This window comes from Lissotriton vulgaris, chromosome 2_2, assembly GCF_964263255.1.
Source record: "Lissotriton vulgaris chromosome 2_2, aLisVul1.2, whole genome shotgun sequence".
In the NCBI taxonomy this organism is placed as follows: Eukaryota; Metazoa; Chordata; class Amphibia; order Caudata; family Salamandridae; genus Lissotriton; species Lissotriton vulgaris.
Window position 1 is genome coordinate 239936573 of NC_141688.1, and position 16176 is coordinate 239952748.

Below are 16176 nucleotides of genomic sequence, written 5' to 3' on the forward strand. Positions count from 1 at the left end.
TTCATAACACTTGTGTGGTGTCCTTTCACTTGGTATTCAAGGGGTATATGTGTGGTAAACAGCTGGCTTAACACACCCTCTTGAGTCTTTAGCCTTAGACTGCTCGTATCCACGCTACTAGGATAGCTGGTCTATAAGGTTGACTTACAACCAATCATCAATAAGGGTTGCTGGACTGATACGTAGTGTTCACTAGAATAGTGACCACTGCATATCAGGCCACCTTCTCACATTGGTGGCAGCGGTGGGATTTGAGCTTGCTGTTGTTTTACCACACGTATCCTAAGAATATCTTGTTGAAAGATCACATAAGTACTGTTAGTACATATAACTAAGCTTAGAATACTCTGAGTTCTACTGAACCAGCTGTTGCAGCTCCTCAAGGCTTAGCACACCTTGGCTGTAACTCTTAGCAAGGGATCAGTAGGTAAACACATAGTGTAGGTAGGTGCATCACTTACACCACACTAGAAACAGTATGTCGGACAAAGGAGGAAACTCTGAATCTCCCCTTGTGTCAGTTGACCCTCCACAGGTCATCCCTTCAAGATATACTGTGCTTAGCTTCCATGAGTTACGACAAGTATGTACCTCTAGGAAGATTAAGCAAGGGGCTAACCCCACCACCTCCTTTCTGATTGGTCTCTTGGAGACTTATGATGCCAGAAAAGCTGAGAGACTTCTTAGCTCTTCTAATCCAGAAGGAGGCATGCCTCCCCTTGAGGGAACCAGAGGAGACCCTGACCTCATCCACCTCTCAGCTGAGAATGAAGATGTGGAGGAGGATGAGAATGAGGATCCCTCTGGAGATGAGGCAGATAAGGGACAGGTAGAAGTCGTTAGACTAAGCAGGTCCAACTTAAGCAAACATGACAGTGGTCCTGGGGGACCCCTGGGGCCACTATCAGGTCAGCTTAACATTGGGAATGGACGAGCCAGATCTCTATCAAGAGGCTCTGGCAGATCCCTTCAAACCAATGGCTCTCACAACTCTTCTCAAAGAGGGATGACATCCCCTCAGAGGAGAGTGTATGAAGCTAAAGAAAGGGCAGCCAATCTAAGGATTGAAAGGGAAGAACTTGCCCTGGCCAAAGAAAGGCTTGCCTTTGCTAGAAAGCAACAGTTAAGTGGGGTAGTCCCCACTGGTGGCAGCATTGTACCTAGCAATAGGGAAAGGAGTTTTGACACAAAACACCTTGGTAAGATAGTGCCCCCCTTTAAACAAGGGGATGACATCCACAAATGGATTACTGCTTTGGAGAGGGCCTGCACTGTGCAAGGTGTTCCCCAGAGTCAGTGGGCATCTATCTTGTGGCTCTCCTTTGAAGGTAAAGGTAGAGACAAGCTCCTCACCACAAGGGTAGAGGATGCTAACAATTACAAAATCTTGAAAAATACACTGGTTGAAGGGTTTGGCCTAACCACTGAGCAGTACAGGGTGCTGTTCAGGGATACCCAGAAAACTCAGTCTCAAGATTGGTCTGACTTTGTAGATTGTGCCACTAGGGCTTTTGAGGGCTGGTTGCTGGGCAGTAAGGTTACTGATTATAAAGGATTGTATAATTTGATGATGAGAGAACAAATTTTAAACAATTGTCAGAACCAGTTGTTGCATCAGCATCTTGTTGACTCAGATCTGACCTCTCCCCAAGAATTGGGAAAGAAGGCAGACAGATGGGTTAGAACAAGAGTTAAACAGAACCAGGGCCAGAATCAAGGTGGTCAGAAGAAAGCAGACCAGAAGGGTAAAGATTCTAAGGGGGAACAAAATGACCAGAAGTCTTCGACAGGTCCCCAACAACCCAAAGAGGGTGGGGGTCAGGCTCCCCAAAAGAAGAAAGAAGGCCAATCTAAAAGATGGTGCCAATACTGCAAAAGTAAAACTCACTGGTTTAGTGAGTGCACCAAGAAAGGAGGAGGGCAGACTCCTGCCACTGCAGCCCCTAAGGCACCTGTGCCCCCTAGTACAGCCAGCAGTGGTAGTGCACCTCCCAAGGGTTTAGTAGGGTTAACCCTGGGTTCTGAGGGGTGTGACAACTTAGTTGGTACACTCACTCAGGCTGTCCTTGTCAGTACAGGGCATATGGATATGTCCCCTGACATAAGTCCCAATACGTTGGGCAAATACAGACAGACACCTTTCATTAATGGAAAAATGGCTCAGGCCTATAGGGACACTTGTGCCAGTGTCACCATGGTGACACCTAACTTTGTGGACCCTGGACAGATCATGCCAGGTACAGATTTCCTGGTGACCAATGCAAGCAATGTCACTACCAGTCACAGTATGGCAATTGTAGCTTTCTCCTGGGGAGGGGTAACTGGCCAAAAGAAGGTTGTTGTTAGTTCAGACCTCCCAGTGGATTGTTTGTTGGGCAATGATTTGGAGTTATCACAATGGTCAGAAGTGGAGCAGAGGACTCACATGGAAATGTTAGGCTTGCCAGCACATGTGTTTGCTGTGACCAGGTCACAGGTCAGGAAATGCCCCACTGAACAGGTGCTGGATCCTGGAACAATGGACCAGACACCTTCCAAGAAAAAGAGCAGCAGGGTTAAGGCTGTGCCTTCCCCCTTGCCCCAGGTTGAGGATCAAGTCTCAGAGGAGGCTGACCTACAGGAATTGAGGGAAACTGAGCCCAGAGAGTTTGAACTTGATCAAGTTGAATTCTTGGGTTCAGGGGGACCCTCAAGGGAAGACCTGGGGAAGGACCAGTTAAGCTGCCCTTCTCTTGAACCCCTCAGACAGCAGGCTGCTGCTGAGGCTGCTGGGAACGCCATAGGTACCCACAAGGTATACTGGGAAGATGGACTCCTGTAGACTGAGTCAAGAGACCCCAAGCCTGGCATGACCAGGAGGCTGGTTGTACCCTTGTCTCAGAGAGGTTTCCTACTTACCTTGGCCCATGAGATTCCCTTAGCAGGTCACTTAGGCCAGACAAAGACTTGGGACAGGCTTGTCTCACACTTTCACTGGCCTCACATGAATGAGGATACCAAGGAGTTTTGTCGCTCCTGTGTCACTTGCCAAGCCAGTGGTAAGTCAGGTGGCACAACAAAGGCCCCCTGTAGGAAGGTGGCTACCTGACTATGGTTACCCCAGATTTTTTTCCTTGTGTTTAGCTGGTTTTCGACTTAGTTGGCCTGGTTCCCTGCTAATCAGGGCCCCAGGCTATCTGCTCTCTCTGTAAAATGGATTCCATGTACCCTAGGTGCATAACTAGATTGGCTTGGGTCACCTTATCAGCCCCTGTACAGAGCACTATAGGTGCCCAGGGCATAGGTGCATCCAAGGCCTACCAGGGGCTGCAGCATATCTTTTGCCACCCCTGGCTGGCTATCTAAAATTGACACAACTGGCTGATCACTCAGCTGGGGCAAGTGGGTGTAATCACCCCTTGCTTAGATATAGTATACCTATATCTAAACCTATATCTGGACACATATATAGCCTGTAAGCCACTCCTATGGAAGGCCTCATCAATCCTGGGGGCAGAGTGCGTGGTTTTATGTGAGATGGAGCTCTGGCATGAGCTGAGCCTGTCTGCAGCTGTCGGGAACAACTCCCTAAGCTGATCCGGGATAATGCCATACCATATACTATTAAGTGCATTATAATCCTCGCGGTTATATGTCAACTTTGGTTTGGCTTTATCAAAACATGTCGTGTAAGGTGTCATACGATTTGGAATACTACCCCCTTGCCAGTCCTGGCGACGGGGGTAGCATTCCACCCCTCTAGAGGGGACGACATGTTACTTTTGCTAAAACGCGGTTGATTTTTAAAAGAGCCTCAGATCCACAAAATGGATGCTTCTGCCACAGACACATGTCTGACCTCCTGCTGCTGACCGAAACTCAGCAGAGGAGGCCTGGACAAAGGATTTCCTGTCACAGGGAGGTGTGACACCACCCCAGACAGGAGATAGTGGATTGTAGCAGGGAGGTTTGAATGAAACCAGACAGTGCCTGGGGAGCACAAGGCTTCCCCTTGCATAATCCGGTCAAACCGGTTCTGGGGCAGCCCAGCCCCAGCTCCAGTGAGACCTGGACAAAGGAAAGGGGGTGTAACCACCCCCCTTCCTGGTCCCACCCATAGGGGAGGGACCTAGCAGGAGATCCAACCCCCCAGATTGGAATAAGAGGGGGAGCAGTGCCAATGCAACTCAGATCATCCTGAAATCAACTTTAAACTAAGAAGACGACTGGACTTCGACATTCTGATGAATAGAAGACTGAAGAGCATCTCCCTTGTGGCCTAGGAGGGGCCACCCTGTGAACACAGGCATCACCCAGCACCTCGACGTCTGCTTTGCCGCCGCCTCCCGCCGGAGCCCGAGTGCAGAGCCTGACAAGACCCATCTTCCCAGACTTCTCCCAGCCCGATCCACAGTCCCTGCAAAGAAGGGACCCGTGGAGGCACCGAGAGACGTGGGAGCGGCCATCTTGAAAGACCCCCGAGACGCTGACTGCGCAGCACCCAAGGCACCCTCGACTCTGTGCTTTATGTTTTGGAAAGCCCCACAACCGAGCAGCATTTGCACCAAAGATCAGCCCTCCAGCATCTCCACGATCTGTGTGGGGCCCTTTTGTTTTGTGCCACTCGACTCGCCATCCCGGCCGCTTGTCACGTGGTCAGCGGCCATCTTGGCGACGAATCCTACGATTTACACTGTGGGTCTGGTTGCTCCAGACCTGCCCTCGCTCCTGTAGAAAGGAGTACCCGCTCTGACCTTGCTGGTCCGAGTAATAAGCCTTTTTTTTTTTCCCCGTGGCTTGCATTAGCCAAGGCTTGTTTGCTTCAATCGAGTTGCCGACACCGCCATCAGCTAGAACCTTTGAGAGACAGCTCGTGATCGACTCCTGGACGTCCTTGACCTCTTCGTGTCCACGCAGCTGCAGAGAGAAGCAACCCCTGATCACCTGTTTGCACCCGACTTTGCCTGGTTCCAATCTGGTTCCACGGTGGTCACTGGTCAGTGACTTTGAACATTGTCCCCTCTGCTTTCAGGTCTTCACCACTTCAGATCCACCCTTGGATCCACCGGACACTTCTCCTTCACAGCGCCTGCAGCACCTTCAGCTTCAAGCGCCAAGAACCTGCGTGTCAGAACCCGACGCGACTTCGACCCTGTGCACCCACTTCCTGTGGGTGAGGTAACATTGCAACGCCGGTGTTCCTACACTGGTCCACACCTCTAGGGTCTGTGTCTTAAGTTTTGTTTCTCTAGGTTCAGCGGAAGTGCCCTTAAACTAACTTTGTGTAACTTTTACGCACCATTGACTTTACATTGGTGCAAGCCGCACTTTCCGTGCTGCACCCGTCTCCTGTGGGCTACTCCCGACTTCAGCATTGCTAGTCCTGACTGCTCCCAGCGAATCTCTAGGCCCTAGGCCTAACCATTGTTCGATAAGTGTTCCTTATACCACTTTTTTAGTATATGGTCTGAGTGGCCACCCGCCCTCATCCATAATTGTGCAACTTTATATGTTTTACTGTGCTTTTGATTTAACGCTTGTGCCCCTTTCCTCATAAAGAGTACTGGGGAGTAATTTAGAAATAAATACATATATTTTTATAATATATACTTGTGTGGTGTCCTTTCATTTGATTACAGGATTGTATGTGGTAAAACAGCTCGCTTAACACGACCTCTTAAGTTTAGCCTTTAAGGCTGCTTAGTCCATGCTACCACTAGGATAGCTTGTCTAACAAGGTTGACTTACAACCTGACATCTTTGGGGTTTGTTTGGACTGATACCCAGTGGTTCCAGAATTGGAAACACTACATATCAGGCCAACTTCTCACATTGGTGTGCAGCGGTGTGGATTTGAGCTTGCTGTTTGTTTTACCATTGCAATCTTTATCAAATTGAAAGATCACATCAAGTACCTCTAGGTACATATAAATCAAAAGCTTAGCATATTAAGTTCTACTGAACTTAGTAGTTGTAGATTAAAGGGATTAGCACACCCTGACTACAACTCACTAGCAAGGTACAGTAGGAAAACACTTAGTGTAGGTAAGTGCATCACTTACACCTCACTAGCAGTCATGTCTGATACAGGTAGAGCCTCAGGCTCTGCTCCTGTAGAAGTTGATCCTATAGGGACAACATCCAGATATGACAACCTTAGCCACAAAGACCTGAGTGCCTTGTGCACAGCCAGGGGGCTAAAAAAGGGCAGAGGCCCTACCATTCCTTCCCTAATAGCTCTCCTAGAAAAGGATGACCTAGATAAGGTGAGCCAGGCTCCCTTAGAATCAGGTGAAGGGATACACTCCCCTGAGAATGAGAATCTTCCAGAAGAAGAAGAGGAGGAGGAAGAGGAAGAGGAAGGCTCAGATTTAGAAGAGCCTGAAGATCAGGATCAGAGGGTGAACCAGGTACAGGTTGCCAGGCTTAACCAGGCCAACCTAGACCTACATGGGAATGGAGAGGGCCAGCACCTCCCCAGGTCTCATAACCAAATTCTCCCAGGTAACAGGAGGGTGAGATCTCCATCAGGGGATTCTCATCTTTCTAGTGCCTCAAGAGAATCTCAAAGAGGGATGACTTCCTCCCAGAGAAAAGAGCATAGGGCCAGGATGAGGGCTGTCCAACTCCAAATAGAAAGGGAAGAGGTAGCCTTGGCTCAAGCTAAACTTGCTTTAGCAAGAGAAAGAAAATTGTGTGGCTTAGATGCCACTGGTGGCAGCAAAATTCCTAAAGAGAAACCCAGGTCCTATGATAGTAGAAACCTGACAAAGATTGTGCCCCCCTATCAGGAAGGGGATGACATCCACAAATGGATGACTGCTCTGGAGAGAGCCTGCATGGTACAGCAGGTTCCTGAGGAACAGTGGGCAGCAATCTTATGGTACTCCTTTTCAGAGAAAGGGAGAGATAGGCTCCTCACTGTCAGACATGAGGATGCCAGCAATTACAAAGTCCTGAAGAGTGTCCTAATAGATGGGTTTGGCTTAACCACTGAACAGTACAGGTTAAAGTTCAGAGACACCCAGAAGACACAGACTCAGGACTGGACTGATTTTGTTGATTGTGCAACTAAGGCTCTGGAGGGTTGGCTAAATGGCAGCAAAGTACATGACTTCACAGGATTGTATAATTTGATTATGAGGGGGCAGATCCTAAGTAATTGTCAGAACCAGCTCTTACACCAGCACCTGGTGGACTCAGATTTGACCTCTCCCCAAGAATTGGGAAAGAGGGCAGATAAGTGGGTCAGAACCAGGATTAGGCCTAAGAATCAGGACAATAACCAGAAGAAGGAGTCTACCAAGCCTCAAGATAAGGGTGGGGATAAAAGTAAAGAAAACACTTCCCCAGGGCCCCAAAACTCCAAGAAGGGGGGTGGGTCCCAAGACACTTCATCAACTGAGAAAAAGCCTTATTGTCATGCCTGTAAACAGGTTGGGCATTACAAAACAGACAGCTGTTGTCCCAAGAATGGCAATAAAGAAAACATACCTCCAAAGCCAGCTCCAACACCTCCTGTTACTGTCAGCAGTAATCCCCCAGGAAGTAGGAGCACACCCAGGAATCTGGGTGGGTTTACTTTTGGAGCCCAGGGGGACCCTGGCCTATCCAGGTCCCCATCCCCAAATGATCTTGTTTATGAGACTGGCATGGGGTTTGCCAACTTCTCTGTTTGCCCAAATACCTTGAGCAGATATAAACAAGAACCCATCATCAATGGTTTGAAAGTTGAAGCTTTTAGAGACACAGGGGCTAGCATCACCATGGTGGCTGACTGTATAGTCCCCTCTAAGCAACTTTTACCAGGTGCCACATACCAGGTAACAAACATTGATGGCATCCAAACAAATCATCCCATGGCAGTAGTAAGTCTCAGCTGGGGAGGTGTCATTGGCCCAAAGAGAGTGGCAGTGTCACCAAACTTGCCTGTAGACTGTCTACTGGGTAATGATTTGGAAATCTCAGCCTGGGCTGAGGTTGAACAGGAAATCCATTCTAGAATGGTAAATTCCAATGGAAAGGTTAGTGGGGCTGTACTGGCTATAGCCCCAATTCAAGATGTCCTTCCTGAAAGGGTTGGTAGGGCTGAGCAACTCTCTGCCCCATCTTTACCAGAAGCTCTTCCAAAACAGAATAGCAAAGCTGTTATGATAACAGCAGAAACCCAAACTGAGTCTCCTCCTGAAAAGGTTGGTGGGGCTGTGATGGCCACAGCCCAAACTCAAACAGATATGTGTGTTGTGAAGCCTGAAATGATGGATCACTCCACCCAAACTGAGAGCATGGAGGAGGAAGAGAAATCTCCCCCTCACCAGACAGTAGGACAGGATCAGCCTCCTCAGGGAACTGATCTTACCCCTGATGAAGGAACTGCCCCAGAGGTTGTTAGGCCTGGCCTGACAGAGCCTCTGATGGCAGTGGACCCTTCTCAGGTGGGATCCAGTCTGGAGCAGGTAACCTGCCCCTCTCTACCTTGCCTCAGTCAGCCCAGGGCTGCAGAGGACAAGAAGGACAGTGAGACCCAGAGGGCCCCCTGTCAAATAAAGCACCCCCATCAACAGATTAGGGGCACCAAAACTAGTAGGCCTAGTAAGGTGAAAACTTTAAAAACTCCTGAGGGAGCCCCCTTAAAAACAGTTAGGGACCTCCCACAGATGGATTCTGTTGGGCACAGCCAAACCTGGGACCCAAAGGGCCCAAACCTGAACTGTCCCTCCAGCAAGCCAAACAGAGGGACCCAGCCTCCAGCTTTAGGTAGCCAGAGGTTGACCCTGAGAGCTCAGTGCAACTCAGTTGAAGAAAGAAAGGCACACATGGTGGAAGATAATTGGAGGAAGTTGAGCCCAAAAATAGTGGAGCCTCACTTCAATACTCCATATCCAAACCAGCCTTTAACTTTGCATAAACACACCCAAGGTAGTGATTCCCTATGGTGGAGACCCTCTACTACCCCTAGGGTGAGGGACTGCTTAGTGGACCATGAGACAGGGGGTACCCATGCTAGTGCAGGTACTTCCTTATATGGCCATTCAGGCAATAAAGGCTTACCTGGCCAAGGATAGCCTTATCTCCTTTCGTTTGGGGGGGGGGGGGGGGGGTTATGTAGGAAGGTGGCTACCTGACTATGGTTACCCCAGATTTTTTGCCTTGTGTTTAGCTGGTTTTCGACTTAGTTGGCCTGGTTCCCTGCTAATCAGGGCCCCAGGCTATCTGCTCTCTCTGTAAAATGGATTCCATGTACCCTAGGTGCATAACTAGATTGGCTTGGGTCACCTTATCAGCCCCTGTACAGAGCACTATAGGTGCCCAGGGCATAGGTGCATCCAAGGCCTACCAGGGGCTGCAGCATATCTTTTGCCACCCCTGGCTGGCTATCTAAAATTGACACAACTGGCTGATCACTCAGCTGGGGCAAGTGGGTGTAATCACCCCTTGCTTAGATATAGTATACCTATATCTAAACCTATATCTGGACACATATATAGCCTGTAAGCCACTCCTATGGAAGGCCTCATCAATCCTGGGGGCAGAGTGCGTGGTTTTATGTGAGATGGAGCTCTGGCATGAGCTGAGCCTGTCTGCAGCTGTCGGGAACAACTCCCTAAGCTGATCCGGGATAATGCCATACCATATACTATTAAGTGCATTATAATCCTCGCGGTTATATGTCAACTTTGGTTTGGCTTTATCAAAACATGTCGTGTAAGGTGTCATACGATTTGGAATACTACCCCCTTGCCAGTCCTGGCGACGGGGGTAGCATTCCACCCCTCTAGAGGGGACGACATGTTACTTTTGCTAAAACGCGGTTGATTTTTAAAAGAGCCTCAGATCCACAAAATGGATGCTTCTGCCACAGACACATGTCTGACCTCCTGCTGCTGACCGAAACTCAGCAGAGGAGGCCTGGACAAAGGATTTCCTGTCACAGGGAGGTGTGACACCACCCCAGACAGGAGATAGTGGATTGTAGCAGGGAGGTTTGAATGAAACCAGACAGTGCCTGGGGAGCACAAGGCTTCCCCTTGCATAATCCGGTCAAACCGGTTCTGGGGCAGCCCAGCCCCAGCTCCAGTGAGACCTGGACAAAGGAAAGGGGGTGTAACCACCCCCCTTCCTGGTCCCACCCATAGGGGAGGGACCTAGCAGGAGATCCAACCCCCCAGATTGGAATAAGAGGGGGAGCAGTGCCAATGCAACTCAGATCATCCTGAAATCAACTTTAAACTAAGAAGACGACTGGACTTCGACATTCTGATGAATAGAAGACTGAGGAGCATCTCCCTTGTGGCCTAGGAGGGGCCACCCTGTGAACACAGGCATCACCCAGCACCTCGACGTCTGCTTTGCCGCCGCCTCCCGCCGGAGCCCGAGTGCAGAGCCTGACAAGACCCAGCTTCCCAGACTTCTCCCAGCCCGATCCACAGTCCCTGCAAAGAAGGGACCCGTGGAGGCACGGAGAGACGTGGGAGCGGCCATCTTGAAAGACCCCCGAGACGCTGACTGCGCAGCACCCGAGGCACCCTCGACTCTGTGCTTTGGGGTTTGGAAAGCCCCACAACCGAGCAGCTTTTGCACTAAAGATCAGCCCTCCAGCATCTCCACGATCTGCGTGGGGCCCTTTTGTTTTGTGCCACTCGACTCGCCATCCCGGCCGCTTGTCACGTGGTCAGCGGCCATCTTGGCGACGAATCCTACAATTTACACTGTGGGTCTGGTTGCTCCAGACCTGCCCTCGCTCCTGTAGAGAGGAGTACCCGCTCTGACCTTGCTGGTCCGAGTAATAAGCCTTTTTCACTTTCCCCGTGGCTTGCATTAGCCAAGGCTTGTTTGCTTCAATAGAGTTGCCGACACCGCCATCAGCTAGAGCCTTTTAAAAACAGCTCGTGATCGACTCCTGGACGTCCTTGACCTCTTCGTGTTCACGCAGCTGCAGAGAGAAGCAACCCCTGATCACCTGTTTGCACCCGACTTTGCCTGGTTCCAATCTGGTTCCACGGTGGTCACTGGTCAGTGACTTTGAACATTGTCCCCTCTGCTTTCAGGTCTTCACCACTTCAGATCCACCCTTGGATCCACCGGACACTTCTCCTTCACAGCGCCTGCAGCACCTTCAGCTTCAAGCGCCAAGAACCTGCGTGTCAGAACCCGACGCGACTTCGACCCTGTGCACCCACTTCCTGTGGGTGAGGTAACATTGCAACGCCGGTGTTCCTACACTGGTCCACACCTCTAGGGTCTGTGTCTTAAGTTTTGTTTCTCTAGGTTCAGCGGAAGTGCCCTTAAACTAACTTTGTGTAACTTTTACGCACCATTGACTTTACATTGGTGCAAGCCGCACTTTCCATGCTGCACCCGTCTCCTGTGGGCTACTCCCGACTTCAGCATTGCTAGTCCTGACTGCTCCCAGCGAATCTCTAGGCCCTAGGCCTAACCATTGTTCGATAAGTGTTCCTTATACCACTTTTTTAGTATATGGTCTGAGTGGCCACCCGCCCTCATCCATAATTGTGCAACTTTATATGTTTTACTGTGCTTTTGATTTAACGCTTGTGCCCCTTTCCTCATAAAGAGTACTGGGGAGTAATTTAGAAATAAATACATATATTTTTATAATATATACTTGTGTGGTGTCCTTTCATTTGATTACAGGATTGTATGTGGTAAAACAGCTCGCTTAACACGACCTCTTAAGTTTAGCCTTTAAGGCTGCTTAGTCCATGCTACCACTAGGATAGCTTGTCTAACAAGGTTGACTTACAACCTGACATCTTTGGGGTTTGTTTGGACTGATACCCAGTGGTTCCAGAATTGGAAACACTACATATCAGGCCAACTTCTCACACCCCCCTTATACCAATGCCTGTGGTGGGGGTGCCCTTTGAAAGAGTGGGGATTGACATTGTTGGTCCAATGGAAACCCAGACAGCATCAGGGCACAAGTTTATACTGGTGGTAGTGGATCATGCCACCAGGTATCCTGAAGCTATTCCACTTAGGACCACCACAGCACCTGTGGTGGCAAGGGCCCTAGTTGGAGTGTTCTCCAGAGTGGGCTTCCCTAAGGAGGTTGTCTCTGACAGAGGTGCAAACTTCATGTCAAGCTACTTAACTGCTATGTGGAAGGAATGTGGTGTCAATTACAAATTCACTACACCCTATCATCCACAATGCAATGGGCTTGTTGAAAGGTTCAACAGGACCCTAAAAGGGATGATTCATGGACTACCTGAAAAGCTCAGGCGTAGATGGGATGTCCTGATTCCCTGCCTTCTGTTTGCTTACAGAGAGGTCCCACAAAAGGGGGTTGGCTACAGCCCTTTTGAACTTTTGTATGGGCATCCTGTGAGAGGCCCCCTGTGTTTGGTGAAGGAAGGATGGGAGAGACCTCTCAAAAAGCCTGCAACCAGCATAGTGGACTATGTACTTGGTCTCCGCTCCAGGATGGCTGAGTATATGGAGAAGGCATCTGAAAACCTTAAGGCCAGTCAAGAACTTCAAAAAGCTTGGCATGACCAAAAGGCTGTCCTGACTGTTTACCAGCCTGGACAGAAGGTGTGGGTGTTGGAGCCAGTGGCCCCAGCAGCACTCAAAGACAAATGGTCTGGGCCCCACACAATTCTTGAGCAAAAGGGAGAGGTCACCTACCTGGTGGACCTTGGAACTCCCAGGAGCCCCCACAGGGTGCTCCATGTCAACAGGCTCAAAGCATATGTCGACAGGAAGGACATGAGCTTGCTCATGGCCATAGATGAGGGACATGAGGAAGAGAGTGACCCTCTCCCAGACCTGCTCACTCAGAATCCTGATGATGGGTCAGTAGATGGTGTTGTCTTTTGTGGCAGCCTCTCTGAGCATCAACAGAAAGACTGTAAACAGGTTCTTCAGTCTTTCAGACATATGTTTTCTCTGACACCCAGTCAGACCAATTGGTGTACCCATGAGGTTGACACTGGTGACAGTCTGCCAGTTAAGAGTAAAATCTACAGGCAGCCTGATCATGTTAGAGACTGCATAAAAACTGAAGTGCAGAAAATGTTGGAGTTGGGAGTCATTGAACCCTCAGATAGCCCTTGGGCTAGTCCAGTAGTTCTAGTGCCAAAGCCTCACACCCAGGGTGGTAAGAGAGAGATGAGGTTTTGCGTAGACTACAGGGGTCTCAATGCAGTCACTAAGACTGATGCCCACCCAATACCAAGGGCAGATGAGCTGATAGATAGATTGGCTTCTGTCAACTACTTAAGCACATTTGACTTAACAGCTGGGTATTGGCAAATCAGGTTAGCTGAGGATGCCAAGCCCAAGACAGCATTTTCAACCCCTGGTGGGCATTATCAATTTGTGGTAATGCCCTTTGGTCTGAAAAATGCACCTGCCACCTTCCAAAGGTTGGTGAATCAAGTCCTTACTGGGCTGGATGACTTCTGTGCAGCATATCTAGATGATATTGCTGTCTTTAGCTCCACCTGGGAGGATCACCTGGTCCACCTGAGGAAAGTGTTAGAGGCTCTGCAAGCAGCAGGCCTCACTATCAAGGCCACCAAGTGCCAGATAGGGCAGACACAGGTTGTATACCTGGGCCACCTTGTAGGTGGAGGCCAGGTTCAGCCACTGGAGAGCAAAATACAGTCAATCAGGGACTGGGCTCCTCCAACCACCCAGACTCAGGTTCGAGCTTTCTTGGGCCTGACTGGATACTACAGAAAGTTTGTCAGGAACTATGGTTCCATTGTGACACCATTAAATGAACTGACAAGTAAGAAAATGCCAAAAAAGGTTCAGTGGACAGCAGGCTGTCAAAAAGCATTCGATGACCTAAAGCAGGCCATGTGCACAGCACCTATCCTTAAGAGTCCAGACTACTCCAAACCATTCATTGTCCAAACAGATGCTTCTGAGTTGGGTGTGGGAGCTGTTCTTTCTCAACTGAATTTTGATGGTCAAGACCAGCCCATTGCTTTTATAAGCAGAAGGCTGACCCCCAGAGAGAAGAATTGGTCAGCTATTGAGAGGGAGGCCTTTGCTGTGGTTTGGGCCCTGAAGAAGCTGAGGCCATACTTGTTTGGCACTCACTTCAAGATTCAGACCGACCATAAGCCCCTCTTGTGGCTAAATCAGATGAAGGGTGAAAACCCCAAACTGCTTAGGTGGTCCATTTCCCTACAGGGGATGGACTTTACAGTGGAACATAGACCTGGTACTGATCATGGCAATGCCGATGGGCTCTCCAGATATTTCCACTTAGAACAAGAAGACTCACCTGGTCAAGGTTAGCTTATTGTCCCAAAGTTTGGGGGGGTCATGTAGGAGAGTAGGGTCTGCAATCCTATGATCACCCAGATTTTTTGCTTTTGTTTCACTGGTTTACGACTTTCTCTGGCTGTGGGCCTGCCAATCAGACCCACAGCCTGGCTGTTCTCTTTCTAAATTACGACATGTACCCTAGGTGCATTTACCAATTGGTACTGGGCCACCTTATCAGACCCTGTAACTCAGGGCATAGGTGTACCCAGGGCTGCCAGGGGCTGCAGCATGTATTATGCCACCCCTGGCTGGCCTCCTAAATTTGACACAACTGGCTGCATGACAGCTGGGGCAAAGTCGTGTAATCACTCTTTGCTGTAGGTGTAGTATACCTATACCTAACCCTAAAATGGACACACAGATTCCTATCAGTCACTCCTATGGCAGGCCTTGACAATCCTGAAGGCAGAGTGCTTGGAATCGTGTGAGATGGTGCTCTGGCATGAGCTGAGCCTGTCTGCAGCTTGCGGAACCAAGTCCTAATAGCTGTTCCATGATATCGCATACCATATACTCTTAAGTGCATTATAATCCTCGCGGTTAAATGCTATCTTTGGTATGGCTTTATAAAAACATGTCGAGTAAGGTGTCATACGAATTGGAATACTAACCCCTCGCCAATTCTGGCGACGGGGTTAGCATTCCACCCTTCTAGAGGGACACGACATGTATGTAACTGTGAACCCCGGTTAAAGTTAACTGAAGCCTCAGCTCCACAAAATGGATGCTGCCACCACAGACACGAGTCTGACCCCCTGCAGCTGGGAGTCCTTCCAGCGAGGGGAGCCTGGACAAAGGGTTTCCTGTCAGGGGCGGTGCTAGCACCGTCCCAGACGTGGTTTTGTGTATCCTGGGTAGGCAGGGCTTTTCAGGAAGGTGACTGCTGAGTGGCACCCCGGTGCTCACTACGCATAGGCCGGTCAGAACCAGTTCCAGGGGCACACCAGCCCCTGGCCTGGGGAAGTCCGGCATGGCAGAGGGGTGTAACCACCCCCCTCCTAGTCCCACCCATAGGCAGGACCTAGTCACCGGGTCAGCCCCCTTTTTTAGTATAAAGATGGGAGCGGGCCCCCTGTTCAAATTAGATCATCTTTGGAATCAAGACACGACTTTCTTCGAAAGGACTTCACGATTTCTTCATCAAGATTCTCCCTTGTGGCTAAGGAGTAGTCACCCTGCATCAAGCAGGCACCATCCTAAAGAACACTGCGGTCTGCTGCAAGTCCTTCATCACGAATCCGACGACCCAGCTCGACGAGACCCGGCTTCCTTGGCACCTCTGACCTCTACTCACCTCTACAGCTAAGCTGAGAACCGTGAGTGCGACGAGACCTCGAGGGACCGACGATCGCCAAGACTGCACAACATCTTTACTGCAAGCCCACCGTGTCCTCCACGGGTGAGTGCTTTGGGGTCCGAGAAGCCCCGACCCTGCGCAGCTCCAGCACCCAAGGTCAGCCTCCCTGCATCTCCACGATCTGCGTGGGGCCCTTCTGCTGTTTGCTGTGCACCGCGTTATTTGGCTACTAGCCGGCTGGCTTGTGGCCTTCTGAACGACGCCCGACGACATCACTGCTGCTGGTCTGGTTGCTCCAGACTGGCCCTTGCTTCCTTCTTGAAGAGAGGCACCCCGGACCCTCCTGGTCCACTCCAGACGCCATTTTAGGTCCACCGCGTGGGCTTGAATTTGCCAAGGCATTGTTGCCCAATCCTGGGTCCAGCGACGCCGACAGCTTCTATCTTCGTGGGACAGCTCGATCCTCCTTCCTGGTCGCCGACAACGCCTCCTGGTCCGTGAGATCTCCGAGCACAGCATCACCCACTCACCTTGTCGAGGTGGCTACCATCCGGTGCCCTCCTGGTGCCCACTGACTACTGGCTAGTAGTCTC